The sequence below is a fragment of the Lacerta agilis genome, chromosome 1 (genome assembly GCF_009819535.1).
Source record: "Lacerta agilis isolate rLacAgi1 chromosome 1, rLacAgi1.pri, whole genome shotgun sequence".
NCBI lineage: Eukaryota > Metazoa > Chordata > Lepidosauria > Squamata > Lacertidae > Lacerta > Lacerta agilis.
Genome location: NC_046312.1, coordinates 112,908,439 through 112,922,844, shown reverse-complemented (window position 1 = coordinate 112,922,844; position 14,406 = coordinate 112,908,439).

Here is a 14,406-nt window from a genome sequence, read left to right as displayed (position 1 = left end):
TAACCTCTCCATCTGCATCACCTGACTCTGGATTCTATTTCTTGGTCACTCTAGAAAGTGTGACAGAATGTTGGGAAGGAGCTGGCTTTTCTGCAGATGGATGGGCTGCGTTTGCTCAGAGACACTTTCATGTGGTTTCCAGGTGGTCTTCCATTCAGGTAGCTTGGAGAACGAGACCTGCTTAGCTTCAGTAGGAGACGTCTTAACTGGGGACAAAGTTCAAACAAAACACTTGCCTCAATAAGAACATAAGGAGTACCCTGTAGGGTCAAGCCAATGGCCCATCTAGTCCCACATGCTGCTCTAACAGAGGCCAACCAGATGCCTAGGAGAAGCCCACCAGGAACAACACTCTGCCCTGCTGCAATTCCCAGCAGGGCTGAATTTTGGCAATATGGTGCCCTGAGGACAAAAATTTGGTGCCCCCTCCCATATTTCTTATTTTCACAATAATTCCATTTGGTACAGTTGCTTTCCATGTATTTTCTCAGTAGGTACCCATATATATGTAGGAATTATTATTTTGTGCCCCACTGGCTCTGTGCCCTGTGTGAGGGAACCACCACCACCCTAAATCCATCTGGCACTGATGCAGAGACATGGGACCAAAAAGAGGTTCCATGCAAATCAGGTGTGTGTTTGAAGGACAGCTTTCCCACAATCCAACAATACCTGGATTCACCAGAGGACTTTATGATCCCTAACATACTGGTCATGGCCAGTGAGTTCCGGAGAGGTAAGTATATTTCTTTCCAGAAAAAAAGAGATTATCTGGAAGGCACGTTCCTGGTCTAAATGTTCCTTTCTCCCTGCCCACCTCCACCACACACCACCCCTCTTTCTCGACTTTTTGCTCAGCAAGAGAGAGAGAGAGAGAGAGAGAGAGAGAAACTAATTTATTCATGGAAATGGATGTGTATACGTCTCCTTTTGCTGCTTATATTTCTCATTCTCCTGCCTTTTCCTTGAGGCTGCAGTTTTGCCGTCTCTCCACCACCCCCGCCCAGATTTTTTCCACCTTCTCCCCCTGAATTGAATTGATGATGCCTCCAGATGAGCCACAGTTTGGAGTCTGAATTAACAGAAAGAGAAAGAGGAGGAGGAGGGAGCGAACTTTGAAGGGCGGGGAGGGGAAAGGCTCTTCGGCATTTGTCATTAGGCTTACGGAGCAGCGTCTACGGTCTGGCTGATCGCTGGTGACACTTCCCGAAATAGCGAAGTGCCTTTTAACCTGTTTCAGTCCGGGACTTAACGTTGGCGCAACAGCGAGCGGCAGGCCGCGGATTCCCACGGAGAGATTGCAAGTGGGTCCCGCTGAACTCCATTGGGCATTTCAGCCAGGCACGATTCAATTAAATAAAGCGGGTGGAGACTTTAAAAAAAAAAAACAAGCAAGCAAAAACATACAACTTTCTAACTCCACCAGTTCGTTAGGTTAGGTTAAATTAGGCGCTGAGCGATGGCACTGGACTCTTCAAACCTGGGGGTTGAACTAGGTGACTCTTTGGGTTCCTTCCAACTCCACGATGCTAGAATTCCTCTAATTTAGCTTTAACTTTTTTGGAAAAAATAATAATAATAATTCATTGCCTTTTGGTGGCCACGTGAAAGCTTTTAATGGACGGTGAAGTTGGAGCATACGTTTCATGTGCCCTGGTTAGCAGCTGAATGTATTATCTGCTTTCTGAAATTGGAACCTCTGCCCAACCGTCGAGTTCAGTGACACCCTCAGGTACCAAGTATGTTACCAATACCACCCGCTTCTGGAAGCAAAACCCACTGAGATCTTGCATAGGTAAATATACTGTACACCGGATTGGAGATTCGATGGTTGGTTGATGCTTCCCTGGATCTTTAAACAGCGACCCTGTGCACATTTATCTGAGAGTAGGCCCCAATGAATAATGCGGGACCCACTTCCGAACAAATATGCAAAAGACTAGGTCATTTGGTGAAGTTTGCAACCCTCACTTAAGTCAGAAGTGAGCCCTATGCATTTCTATAGGAACTCGCCAGGAAAGAGCGTTTAGGGTCGAAGTTTTGCTGACAATCCGCTGAAGAGCTAGTCCGGATGCACCATTCGTGCAAGCTCCCTTCCTTTGGGAAGCGTGGACAGGATGGCAGCCTTAGAAACGTAAGCGAAACGCAGTTGCGCTTCTCGGGTGCTTAGGATCGCCTCCTGCGCTCCCTCAGTTTCCAGGATTTCCGCAGAAAGGACGGTGCGTACTGTAAGTGCCACTAGTTTAGACGGCTGGGGGGGGGGGGGAACCCAATGTTCCTCTCTACACTAGGAATGGGGGAATCGGAGGTTCCCCAGTTAGATCGCAGATCCCATCAGCAACATCTGGTAGGCCGCAGGATCTGCTGCCTCGGATCTGCTGACTTAGCATGGGAGGACAATGCCTGATCACTGTTGCAAAGGGAAGACTTGATCCCGACTCTGCACGGTGTGGTCGGAGTTCTCAGCGCCAGGATATTTGCTTCCCCTCTTGGTTATCCCCCGCGAAGTGTGTCTGGAACGGTTTATTTCCCCCAGAAGTCAAGAAGCCTATTAAAGTGAACGGTGCCAAGCGGACTCTGGTGCAAAGTTTGCTGCGCCTCGCCAAAAGTCTGGGCAAGCTCCTTCGTCACCGAGCAGCCCCGGGTCCTTCTATTAAGGGACTTTTGGGAAAGGGCGTTTATGACTTCAAATAAAACATAGCCGTGCAGGGCTTAATTTCTTGATTGATTCGCGGGTTTTGTTTTCTGTTTTTCCCCCCCAAGCTTCTACGATGCTCCCCTCCTAAACAAAGACATTCAAGGCGGCGGTTGCAATAAAGCAAATTGAGGCGAACAGTGCCTGTCTACTCAGAAGTAAGCCCCTTTCCCGTTCGGCGGAACTAGTACCTTTCTTGCACGTGTCTTCAAGACGGCAGCCTCGCTGCGCGATCCTGCCCACGTTTCCACGGAAGTAAGGCGCACCGTGTGCTCAATGGAATTTAAAATCAATGCATTCGTAGGCTACGATGCTTGGCACGTTTACAAAAGAGAAGGTTCCATTAAATGCCTCTTACTTCTGTGTAGACATGTCTAAGGTTGCGGTGTTAAGCTGCAACGCTATGCGTGCTTACCTGGGAGTAAGTTGCCTTGAATTCACCGGGACTTACTTCCAAGAAAACATCCATGGGAACTGAGTTCCATACTCTGCCAGGGTGGTAAATGGTCGTCTTTTCGCCCTTAATCTGATAGGTTTCATCTATTTGTGTCTTATTTTAGTGGTCTCTCTAAGACCTCTCGCTCTCTCTAGAGTTCGTAGGTGCATTTCCAAGTTTTTATTGGTTATTTGTTATACTGTACTTGGGTTTTTAGTGTTTTGCTGTAAGTCGCTTTGGGTCACTTTTGTGACTAATTAATAATAACGGTGACGATGCCATCCTCGAAACAACAGATGACATTCTCTGAACACTTTTGGGGTATCTTTTCTTCGCTATCCCGGGGAAGCCATTTCAAATTAAGTAGATTTGGGACGGGCGAAATCCACAACGAAGTTTTGGATGTTTTCAAGATTTAATGGCCAGCAAAAGTGTAGGTGAACAGAACTGTACGGTTCATGACCACTATTGGAATATGAACAACACAACCGACCCTCTCTCACACACCCTCTCTTTTTACTTTCATTCCTTCTTTTATGCAAAGGGGCTTGTGCGTTTGGGATGGTTAAATGGTGGCCCATTTAACTATTTAACACGAGGGGCCTGAAACACAGGCTGGGTGTGTCTAGGATTGTTTCCCCTCCTGCCCCAACCCGATCCATAATTCAGGTATGTTTTCCTAAAGGTAAAGGTAAAGGGACCCCTGACCATTAGGACTAGTCGAGTCCGACTCTGGAGTTGCGGTGCTCATCTCGCTTTATTGGCCAAGGGAGCCAGCTTCCGGGTCATGTGGCCAGCATGACTAAGCCGCTTCTGGCTGACCAGTGCAGTGCATGGAAACGCCGTTTACCTTCCCGCCAGAGCATACCTATTTATCTACTTGTACTTGCTTTCGATCTGCTAGGTTGGCAGGAGCTGGGACAAGCAAGGGGAGCTCACCCCATCATGGGATTCGAACCACCGACCTTCTGATCGGCAAGCCCTAGGACCCGCGTCCTACTAAGCTTAAATGGAACTCCCCTAAGGCTAAACCAACTGGAGCGGGAGTCGAGTGTATGTATGTCTTGGGCATAGCCAGGATTGTTGGGAGGCAGGCCTTATGTTGGGGGGGGGCAGAACCGAGCTGTTGGTTAAGAATTTCTATTTACTTGATTTTGGGAAGGGCAGCTCCCACACACACACACACACACACGGGCTACGCCCACAGGCGGGGGGGGGGAGTCCCCACCGCAGATTTCCACACCGCAAGATTAAAAGGCAGCCTGGCACTCCCGAGACCTCGTGTGGCCTTGGAAACTCGACTTCTTGCATGGCGCTGACTCAGCAAACTCATCCTCCAGCTCCGAGTGTCGCGCAAGAGAAAGGCAGAAGCGCCCGCCTCCACAAGCCGTCTCCCACCGAGTCCCACGACCTCGCCGCAACATTTGATCCGGAGTTAATCTCCTGAGTGGCTCGGAGCATCGCAAACTCTGATGTCACCTGGGTCTTCAGAAGCGGCTGGCAATGCCTCTTTCAGGGTGGGAGGAGATGACTCAGCGCCTCGGACCTCCTTGCCTTGCCTTTTGTGGCGGAACTCTTTCCGCGGGAGGGGGGAGGTAAGGAGGGGGGATCGCCTTGGATCCGCTCCTGCCCTACATGAAAAGTTGAGACCAGGCCGGAAACCGGAGCTAACGCGACTCCCAACTACTGTGTTGTTGTTGTTCAGTCGTTCAGTCGTGTCCGACTCTTCGTGACCCCATGGACCAGAGCACGCCAGGCACGCCTATCATTCACTGCCTCCCGCAGTTTGGCCAAACTCATGTTAGTAGCTTCGAGAATACTGTCCAACCATCTCATCCTTTGTCGTCCCCTTCTCCTTGTGCCCTCCATCTTTCCCAACATCAGGGTCTTTTCCAGGGATTTTTATATAGGCCAACTACTGTAGGCCTATATAAACTGCAGGGGAGCAGCTGCAGGCTCCAGCGGTGCCTTGTATTCTGGGCAACGGCTGCCGCCGCCTTCCTTCTCTCAGCTCTGCAAGGAAACAAGCAACAAAAGGACCGCTGTTGGTCCACAGCAGCCGATCTTCATTTTAAAGAAGGAAAACATTTAGATAGAATTATTAAAATTTTAAAAATCCTTTGCGACAATGCGCATCTCTCCCGAACAACAGGCCCCAAACCTAAGTACATTTCCTTTTGAAATAATGCCCCATTGGGTTTTGAGTATCACTTTCTCGCAATAAGGATCTTGTGCTTAAAAATATGGTTGGGGCTGGGAGAGGTGGAGGTGGAGAGGATGTGCGCCATATTTAAAATGCAGAAGGAAATGTGGAAAATGGAAAAAGCTATAGGTAGAGGGAAATCAGGAAAGAACGGTGGAAGCGAGTAAGCCCTCGCTAAGGATCCCAGTAGTGATGTACGGAAGTGAGAGCTGAACCATAAAGAAGGCTGATCGCCGAAGAATTGATGCTTTTGAATTATGGTGCTGGAGGAGACTCTTGAGAGTCCCATGGACTGCAAGAAAATCAAACCTATCCATTCTTAAGGAAATCAGCCCAGAGTGCTCACTGGAAGGACAGATCCAATACTTTGGCCACCTCATGAGAAGAGAAAACTCCCTGATGTTGGGAAAGATTGAGGGCACAAGGAGAAGGGGATGACAGAGAACGAGATGGTTGGACAGTGTTCTCGAAGCTACCAACATGAGTCTGACCAAACTGCGCGAGGCAGTGGAAGACAGGAGTGCCTGGCGTGCTCTGGTCCGTGGGGCCAGGAAGAGTCGGACACGACTAAAGGACTAAGCAACAAAAAGGGATCATAAAAAAATTAAAGAGACAGTGTGGCGTAGTAGTTAGAGGGTTGGACCAGGTTGAGAGAAACCAGGGTACAAATCGTCACTCATCCATGAAGCTCACGTTGTGCATCTCAGCCAGCGCTACCTCTCAGGGTTGTTGTGCGCATTAAAATTTGAGGGAGAGAACTCTGTACGCCACTTTAAGTTTCTTGGAGAGAAAGGTGGAGGGTATAAAGGTAATTTAAATAATAAATATCAGCGCCAGCCACCGTGGCCAATGGTCTGAGTTGATGTGGGTAACATCTTGGTGGGCCACAGGTTCCCCCTGCCTGGGCTGGATTCCGTGGCCCATCCAGGCTTATTCGTTCTTTCCCGGATCTAAGCAGGCCTTTCCTGTCATCGCCCCATAATGACGTTGATCTGCGTGTTTTTCCTCTATCTCCCCCTCCTCTCCTCTCCCCTCTCTCTCTGCCACTGTGCAGTCTCCCTCAACAGTCCTGGCGGCCAAGTGGAGAGAGCATCATTTTCGCCATCAAAGAGCTGTCAGGCATCTCGCGTATGAATAGCTGCGCCCTGCCTCCTCTTTAAAGCATTACCCTTGACATCCACGCGTTTGGAGCGCTGTAAAGATATATCGTTGTAATCAAAGCTCTTATAATTGAGTTCTGCGGTTGGGAAGGTTAGAAAGCGACGAGGAAAAGGGAGAGGAGGCGGCGGCAAACTTCACCCCCCCCCAAGCAGCAGCAGCAGCAAAACTGTATCTGTATATACACTTCAGGCTTGCTCAGAAGGGCAGAAGCGCGGGGTAAACATCCGGCCTCCTCCCCTAATACTATCTGGCTCTTTCGGGCTGTGTCCGAAGCGATCAAGCAATATTGATCAATCATGAGACGCTGGGGTCAGGTAATCCGATGGAAAACGCGTTTAAGCGTCCAATTCGCCTCCTGGTTAAATCCAAGCGTTTTAATGTTAAGCCACAGCCACTTGATCCGCACTGATTCTTCCAACAGAAGCGCCAACCCGATTCTCCCCACCGGGTTTCTTTGGGAACAGCAAGGCATAAGGCTCGTTCATTTTGGCGCAGCTGATTTTTTTTAAAAAAAATTCCAGCCTGGTCCCACTAAGTTCAGTGGGGTTTACTCCAAAGTATGTGAGCTTGTAGGGTTGCTCGCGCCGAGGCTTGCAAGCGGAGGTGGTCTGCCAACTCTGCAGCTTTGAAGCAGAAGAACCGGCCCATTCATAGAAATAAATAAAAGAGCACAGTGGTTTCTCCAGACTGAGTGCTGTTTTCAGGATGCTTAAGGACAGTCGCAATGTCCCTGGACGCAGGATGCAACCCACATCCTTGCTACTGGGAATGGGGGGGGGGGGAATCTTCGGACTCACTGAGAATATCCTTGGGAAATAAAGGCTTGCGTCACGAAGAAAATGTCCATCCATCGCTCATCACCAGGTCAAAACAAACACCAAAAGCCCTCTCAGGACGGAAATCTCTAACAGGTTACCAAAACGGCTAAAAAAAACCACCCTGCCTTTTGCCACCGATAGTTTTTCCAGCTTAATGAGGGGTAATTATAATTAGCACTCTCATGACCCGTTTCAAACGTTCAAGCCCTTTAATGAACAACTATGCTATTTAGCATTCATATACAGTGTTGTACTTCAAATGTTAAAAACATAGAATCATGGAACTGCAGAGTTGGAAGGGGCCCCAAGGGTCATCTAGTCCAACCCTCTGCAATGCGGGAATCTCAACTAAAGCATCCATGACCAAGGAAGGTGTGTGTGTGTGTGTGTGTGCGTGCGTGTGTTCTCACAACAGTCCTGTAAGGTGGGCCTGCGCATTATCCCAACATTGCCGATGTGAGGGTGGGCTGAGAGAACAGTAGCTTTGAGGCTTCCTTAAAGCCACCTAAGATGACTTTGCGGCTAAGATGAGCCTTGAATATGCAGTAGTTCGCTTCTAAAACTGCAGTCCTGTCTGTACACACACACATCCCAGGGGGAGCAAGTTTCTTGCTTCTGAGTACAGACAGGCAGAGTTGATTTCAGTGGGGCAAGTCCAACTGGCGTTCAGTATACGGCAAGGTGAGCCGGGTCAGGCTGGTTCCAAATTGCCTGGGCGCTTAATGCCCATTCAAGCATCCCATCACAGCGCTGCGGTGATGGGAGGGAGACACGTGGAGATCAGGAACCCCAAGGAAGCGTGAGCAAAAGGCAACGGTGTATGTACCAACACAAATCCGGTAAACCGCGCTAAATGCCTGTGATCTTCGGATGAAGGATGGTTGTAATAATAATAATAATAATAATAATAATAATAATAATAATAATTGGTTTGTCCAACGAGCACGTACGGAACGGTCCATGAGGAAGCGTTGAGCAACTGTGTGTGTGCATGTTTTTAACCACCAAATATCCGTGGATTGGCTGCTCTCGACTTCATTTTCCGTCTTGCCCTTGTCGTTTCCTTTCTCACCTGACTGGGCCAAACATAGAATCCTAGAACCATAGAGTTGGAAGGGTCCCGAAGAGTCATCCAGTCCAACCCCTGCAATGCAGGAATCACAGCTAATCTGCTTGAGGCGCAGTTGCCAATGGGAGGCATCTGATGTTATCTCCCACAAGCTATGGCACGAGTCCTTTTGTCAAGCTGCGATCAGGAAAGGAGCCCCCTGCCTATGTGTTTGCTTGCTTTTTTAACATTTGTCCTGAATGAACCAGGAGAGAATGACTGAAACAACCGGGCTACTTTCCAGCTTTTCTACTCTTTCCTGTTCTTCTCCTTTTTTCCAGTAGAGCAGGCGCTCTCTTGCAGAGCACAGCTGCGTCCATTTAAAGGGGGCAGGACCTGAATTTACAAGGCGCTGAATCTTTCCAAGAAATCCTCTGATGTGAACTAGGACAGAGAGCCCCTTGGCGCTAACTAGGCTCTTAACACAGGTGCTCTGAGCCTGGCCTGGTTATGGTCAAGAAGAAGTCCATTCGTGGCCCTGTGACATCGCTTTGTTCCGACACGATTTGGGTAGACAAAACCTAACTAGCTGCACTTGGTGGCCCTTGATCGGTCCCCTTTCTGGGCTCTTGGTCATCTCACTCTAGCGCCTCAAGTTAAGAGGGACGTGCTTTCCGCTCTATCCCTTTGGCTGAATTGGAACGACGCAAAGGAAGTGGTTTCATTTTCGACAAATGTTGCTTCCTGGGGGGGGCGGGTTTCCTCCAGACGCGTTAACATGCCCCACTTCCATTAAAAGGGGTGAGGAGGAGGAAGGGCCGACTCCGAGCTCGAATGCCAAGACTCATGTCCTATACAGTATCGTTATAGTCTCTTCCATTTATTAGTAGGCTACAATAAGTACCTCGGAGCAGATGTCGTTGATATTTGGATTAATCTTTATTTATTTATTATTTTCCTTCTATCAACTGCTCAGGAACACTGGCAACAAATTCATATATCGCTCGCGCGCGCACACACACACACACATTCTGTTTGAAAGGACCTGAGGAAAACTCTCACACGCGCACAAGCGCGCTCACTCGCAGCATGTAATTTTCACTATTTTGGTGGAGAGAGTGGAACACATATGTGTCTAGATGTATATAGTACAGCCCAGTACACCAGAACATATATTCAGAGAAAAGCTGTTCAATGCATCCCGTTGTTTTGTTTAGGCCTAAGACTCAGGATTTTGACTGCTGGGCGCACAACAAAAACAATACTAATACCCGCAGCGTTTCGGAAACTTACAAATAGATGTGTGTGTAAATTTTGATGCACGAAATTGCCTCTCCACACATACACACCCCCTCCACTTCACTACCCAGGTCATTAAAAGAGCCTGTGGGGATTTTGTGAACATAATTCTGGATGGTCTCTTAGTTCAGATCTTTGCAACCACAACAAAAAACAACAAAGGATCTCTTCAAAGCCAAGCAAGAGAGCAACCAGTTGGGGAGCTCTTTGAAAAATACTCAACAGATCCTCGCTGGCCACCTGCTCTTTTCCAGACAATTCTCTTCTCTGCCCACCCCCCAACTTAAAAAAATAAAGATACAAAACTCCAGGGGCCTGCCTTCAGGGCTCCTCCCCTGTCCTCCGGCTCCTTTAGTCTTCTGAGTACTGTAGTATATTATTCTGCACTGTAAAAGAGCCTTGATATTAGGGCGGAACTACAGAGCTGCTTAGCTCCGCCCTTAAACGTCAGAGAATGGCTTCAAATCCCCTTGATGTCAAGATAATCTGCTCGCAAGTAGGATCGAGCTGAAAGTGTGCTGTGGATCTCTGTCTTGGGACATATCGCAAAGAGTTCATAGCTGAGCTCAATTTATCCAGAACCAGTGCCAACTACATTTTGGGGTCTCTCATTATATTACAGTTTATTATTATTATTATTATTATTATTGACGAGCAAATGCATGGGAGTGTTCTGGAAGAGGATGGAACTGTTACTAATAGAAATCAAAATTCAAAATATTTCCAAGAGTATTCCCACCGAAATCCTACCTGTCGTCGAGTCTGGCCCGTTCATGACAATGGAAATGCTGCCTTAAATCTAAACGTTCAGAAGTAGTCACAATTGAACGCGATTCTCGCAAAATCGTCGCCAGCACCAGAGCAGTCCCCCCCCCCATTACCCTGAACCCATCCGCATATTTTAAATCAGATTTGCATCTGAGTCCCCTTGGAATAAAATGGCCAATCTATTCCGCAGGAACATAGGAGAAAGAGCGCGATGTGATTCTTAACAGAGCAGTCCTATCCCGCTGAGCTCAAGAGGACTTGACTCCCAAGGAAGCGTGCATAGGCTTACACAGCGCATGTTGATTTAGAAATGCCCCGCTGAGTCCAGCGAGATGGGCACCCAAATCGCTGTTTTAGGACCACAACTTGAAAAACCTCACCCTGAGCATCATTCTTGGGGGCGGGGCAGCACTTGCTTCCAACGAATGAGCAGAATCCAGCTGCGAAAGCTGTTGTGATCTGATTGAGTTCCAAATATTATCTAGCCACGACGACGTCCCACTGGAATCAACAGGACAGAAATCAGTCATAAGTCTGGCACCCCCATCATGTTGCTCTCAACGAGATTTGTTCCTAAGTTTTGTAATTATTTATTAAGGTGTATGTATCACATTGATGGGACCCAGGTGGCGCTGTGGGTTAAACCACAGTCTAGGGCTTGCTGATCAGAAGCGGCTTAGTCATGCTGGTCACATGACCCGGAAGCTGTCTGAGGACAAACGCCGGCTCCCTCGGCCTATAGAGCAAGATGAGCGCCGCAACCTCAGAGTCAACAGGACTGGACCTGATGGTCAGGGGTCCCTTTACCTTTATCACATTGATATCCCTCCATTCCTCAGTCCAAGGAGCTTAAAGTAAGGAATATGACTCTTTCCCCTCTACTTCCCCATCTTATCCTCTCAACAACGCTTAGAGGTAGGCTATGGAAAGAGTCATGGGTGCCAACTTGAATAAAATATAATACCCCACATAATCGATCACATGACACGGCACACGCACACCATTTGAATGGCAATGCCCATTACCTTTGAGGAGGGTCCTCAAATACTTTATTGGGCAGCTGAAGGAACCTCGGCCCCTAAGAGTTGGCTCCTATGGTAACAGTTAGGGACCGGTGGCCCAATATCCCGCAACAAACTCCGTGGCTAGGTGAAGATTTGAACCTAGTTCTCCCTGATTCTGAATATACTGTGCCCAATCCAATGTGGTGTACTCTGGCCACTGCGCTAGGCTGAATTATGACCGGTATGTTTAGGATCATAGGGGAAAGGACTGCTGCCGTTCAATAAACATTTGATCCTTCGGAGCTGGGAGCTGCGTGTCGCCTTAGAAATGTCCCGGGACTACCCCAGATTTGTCGGTTAGGCATGTCAAACCCAAGAGCAGTATTGAGTGCGTTTACTCGGGAGTAAGTCCCATTGACTTGAACAGCGCTGCTCATTTCCAAAGAGGTGGATCCCGGTCTCAGCAAAGCAAGTGTGCCATTGATTTGTGTGAGCAGGAGGCCCCGCTGAATCGAGTGGAAAATCCTGTTTGAAAATCAATGACAATATGCCTCAGTGTGTTGTGTGTGAGAGAGAGCGCTCCAGAGAGGAGTGGCCACTTTTTGAGCTTCGCCTTGAAAGGATCTTTGAACGGGCTTCTCTTTTAACCAGCTAGAAGCTGGACCTTCCCAGAAGGTTTGTAAATGTCAGGCCGTCGCTAAGCCACTGAAATGTTATGAAAACTGCCGCCACTGGAACCTTGAAATGCTACTTCCTGCGTTCCCACGCGCACCCCGCCATCGGCAGACAGGGGAAAAAAGGAAAACCAATTCCAAGTAGCTCGTGATCTTCAGGTCAGGTGTGCAGTCAATCAAGGGAGCCCTTTCACAAGGAAGCCTGGGCAGGTAAGGCGCCATTCAGGGACTCGTTTGGCCCGAAGCTCTGGTTTGGAAAAGGTTTATTCCAGAGTAAATGAGCTGCAGTGTGATTGCAGCCTGCCACGTCTGACATCCCGGTTCTGAGCACTACTTGGAAGTAAGTCTGATTGGAATGAACCACAGGCTATACTTTAAAAGGAACCTTTTTTAGAATCGGTGCATAGGAGCCAATTCCTAGGGGCCTTCTGCCTCCCCAATAAAATATTTGAGGGGACGGGGCCCCTCACGCAAAGTTGATGGAAACTGCTATTTAAATAGAGTGTGTGTGCACCGCGTCATGTGATCGATTATGCGGGGCGGGGCTTACCTGGCCCCTCCTCCCAATATTTTATTCAAATTGGAACCCCTGGATCGGTGTTAGCATTTGGGACAAAGGTGTTGGTGGGGTAACGAGAGTTGATGGGGTTGCTTGTGGGAAACTGCCGCCTTCTCCACTTAGAATAAGAGTTGGATCCAGATCATTAAAGAGAGAGAGAGAGGCCACATGGCGTGCTTCTGACGTACAGGGCTGGTGGTTTCTGCATTTAATACGATTTGAATTTAGAAATAGGAGAAGGACAAATCAAAACTAAGTGGATGGGTTCTGTCACCTGCTAAAATCAAACCTCCGCTCCCCCGCCCACTCTGTTTATTAACTAAGGTAGTGCCCTATACTAGTCCTACTTAGAGTAGACCCATTGAAGTAAATAGACATGACGAAGGTAGGCTCAGTCCTACCACAGCAACCCCGAGCCTTTCCGTTGAGAAAGAAGAGCGCCATGCTCCACTCGGTCGCGCTTCGTGCGGCCTCATTTCAGGCAATCGAGCCAAGCCCAACCTCTGGATTTGAGGCTGGAGGACAGTTTTAAACGCTGGATTGGCCATCAAATCATGATGATCACACTCATACCCTTGGCGTTCCCCCCTGGAATGCATTCCAGAAAAGTAGCCATGTTTGCTGCACAGTATCCGAAGAGTCCCTGCTACCGCGCCTTGAATAAATACACAGGACGCCTGTGATTTCACGTGGCGTGGACCGCCTAATTTTGGGCGGGATTGTGGTTTGAGGATCGCGCAATTAAAAAAAAAATACTGGACTGAGAAAGACCATCAAACTCAATATGTCTTCTAAGTGAATATGCTGAGAATACGACTGCCCACGGGGGCGGGGTTATGTGAGAAGGAGAGTTAGGGGACCCTTAATGAAACCCACAAGCCCCCACTCTTAAATCTTAGGGAATCATGTAGCCTGTAGGAAACCAAAGTCCTCCTGTATTCCATCACCGCCTACCCAGCTGCAATCCTAAACCTATTTGCCGCAATGAGTTCAGTGGGCTTAACTCTAGGGCGCAGGAATACCAGTGACGACCATTATCTACATCGGGGGCGAGGGGTGGTGGGAGCGTGTGTGGAATCAAGTTAATGAAGGGTGAGTTGTTGAGGGAGAAATGTACCCAATGATTCTCTCTCTCTCTCTCTCGCTTTCTTTTTTCTTTCTTTCTTTCTCCTTCCCTCCCTCCCTCTCTTACAGTACTTGAACAGGCCGTACCGTCGATGCCAAGCATGCCATCCAACACCTAGGGGCTGAGGTCCCTTCAGCGCCCCCCCTCCGGTAAATTTTTAAGTTGATGGGCATCACCATTAAAATGGTGTGGGTGTGTTCCGCCTCTTGTGTTCAGTTATGCGGGGCGGGCTTACCTGCCTCCCCCAAAAAAATATTTTATTCAAGTTTGCACCCCTGATGCCAACCAAGTACTGTATGCTTGGGATCGCGGCTAGGATGTGACAAAAATTCATGGATGGTCATTCCAGGCGTAAAGAGATATGGTGGGGAGTCCTAGCAAGTCTTCTTAAACCTTATCCCCGCCTCCACCCCCGCTACATTTGGTGCCCACACCTCCCAGGTCCACCTTGTCGTGCACGCCAGAAGCGATTGCCACGCGTTCAATGGACGACATGCGTTCAGAGACGGCACTCCAGCTTCCTTTCGGAGTGGAAAGGCCTGTTCTAAGCGAGGTTGTCTCCCTGGTCAGTTTCGTCAGCGGACCACCCAGAAAACCAAGGGAGCTCAACGACGT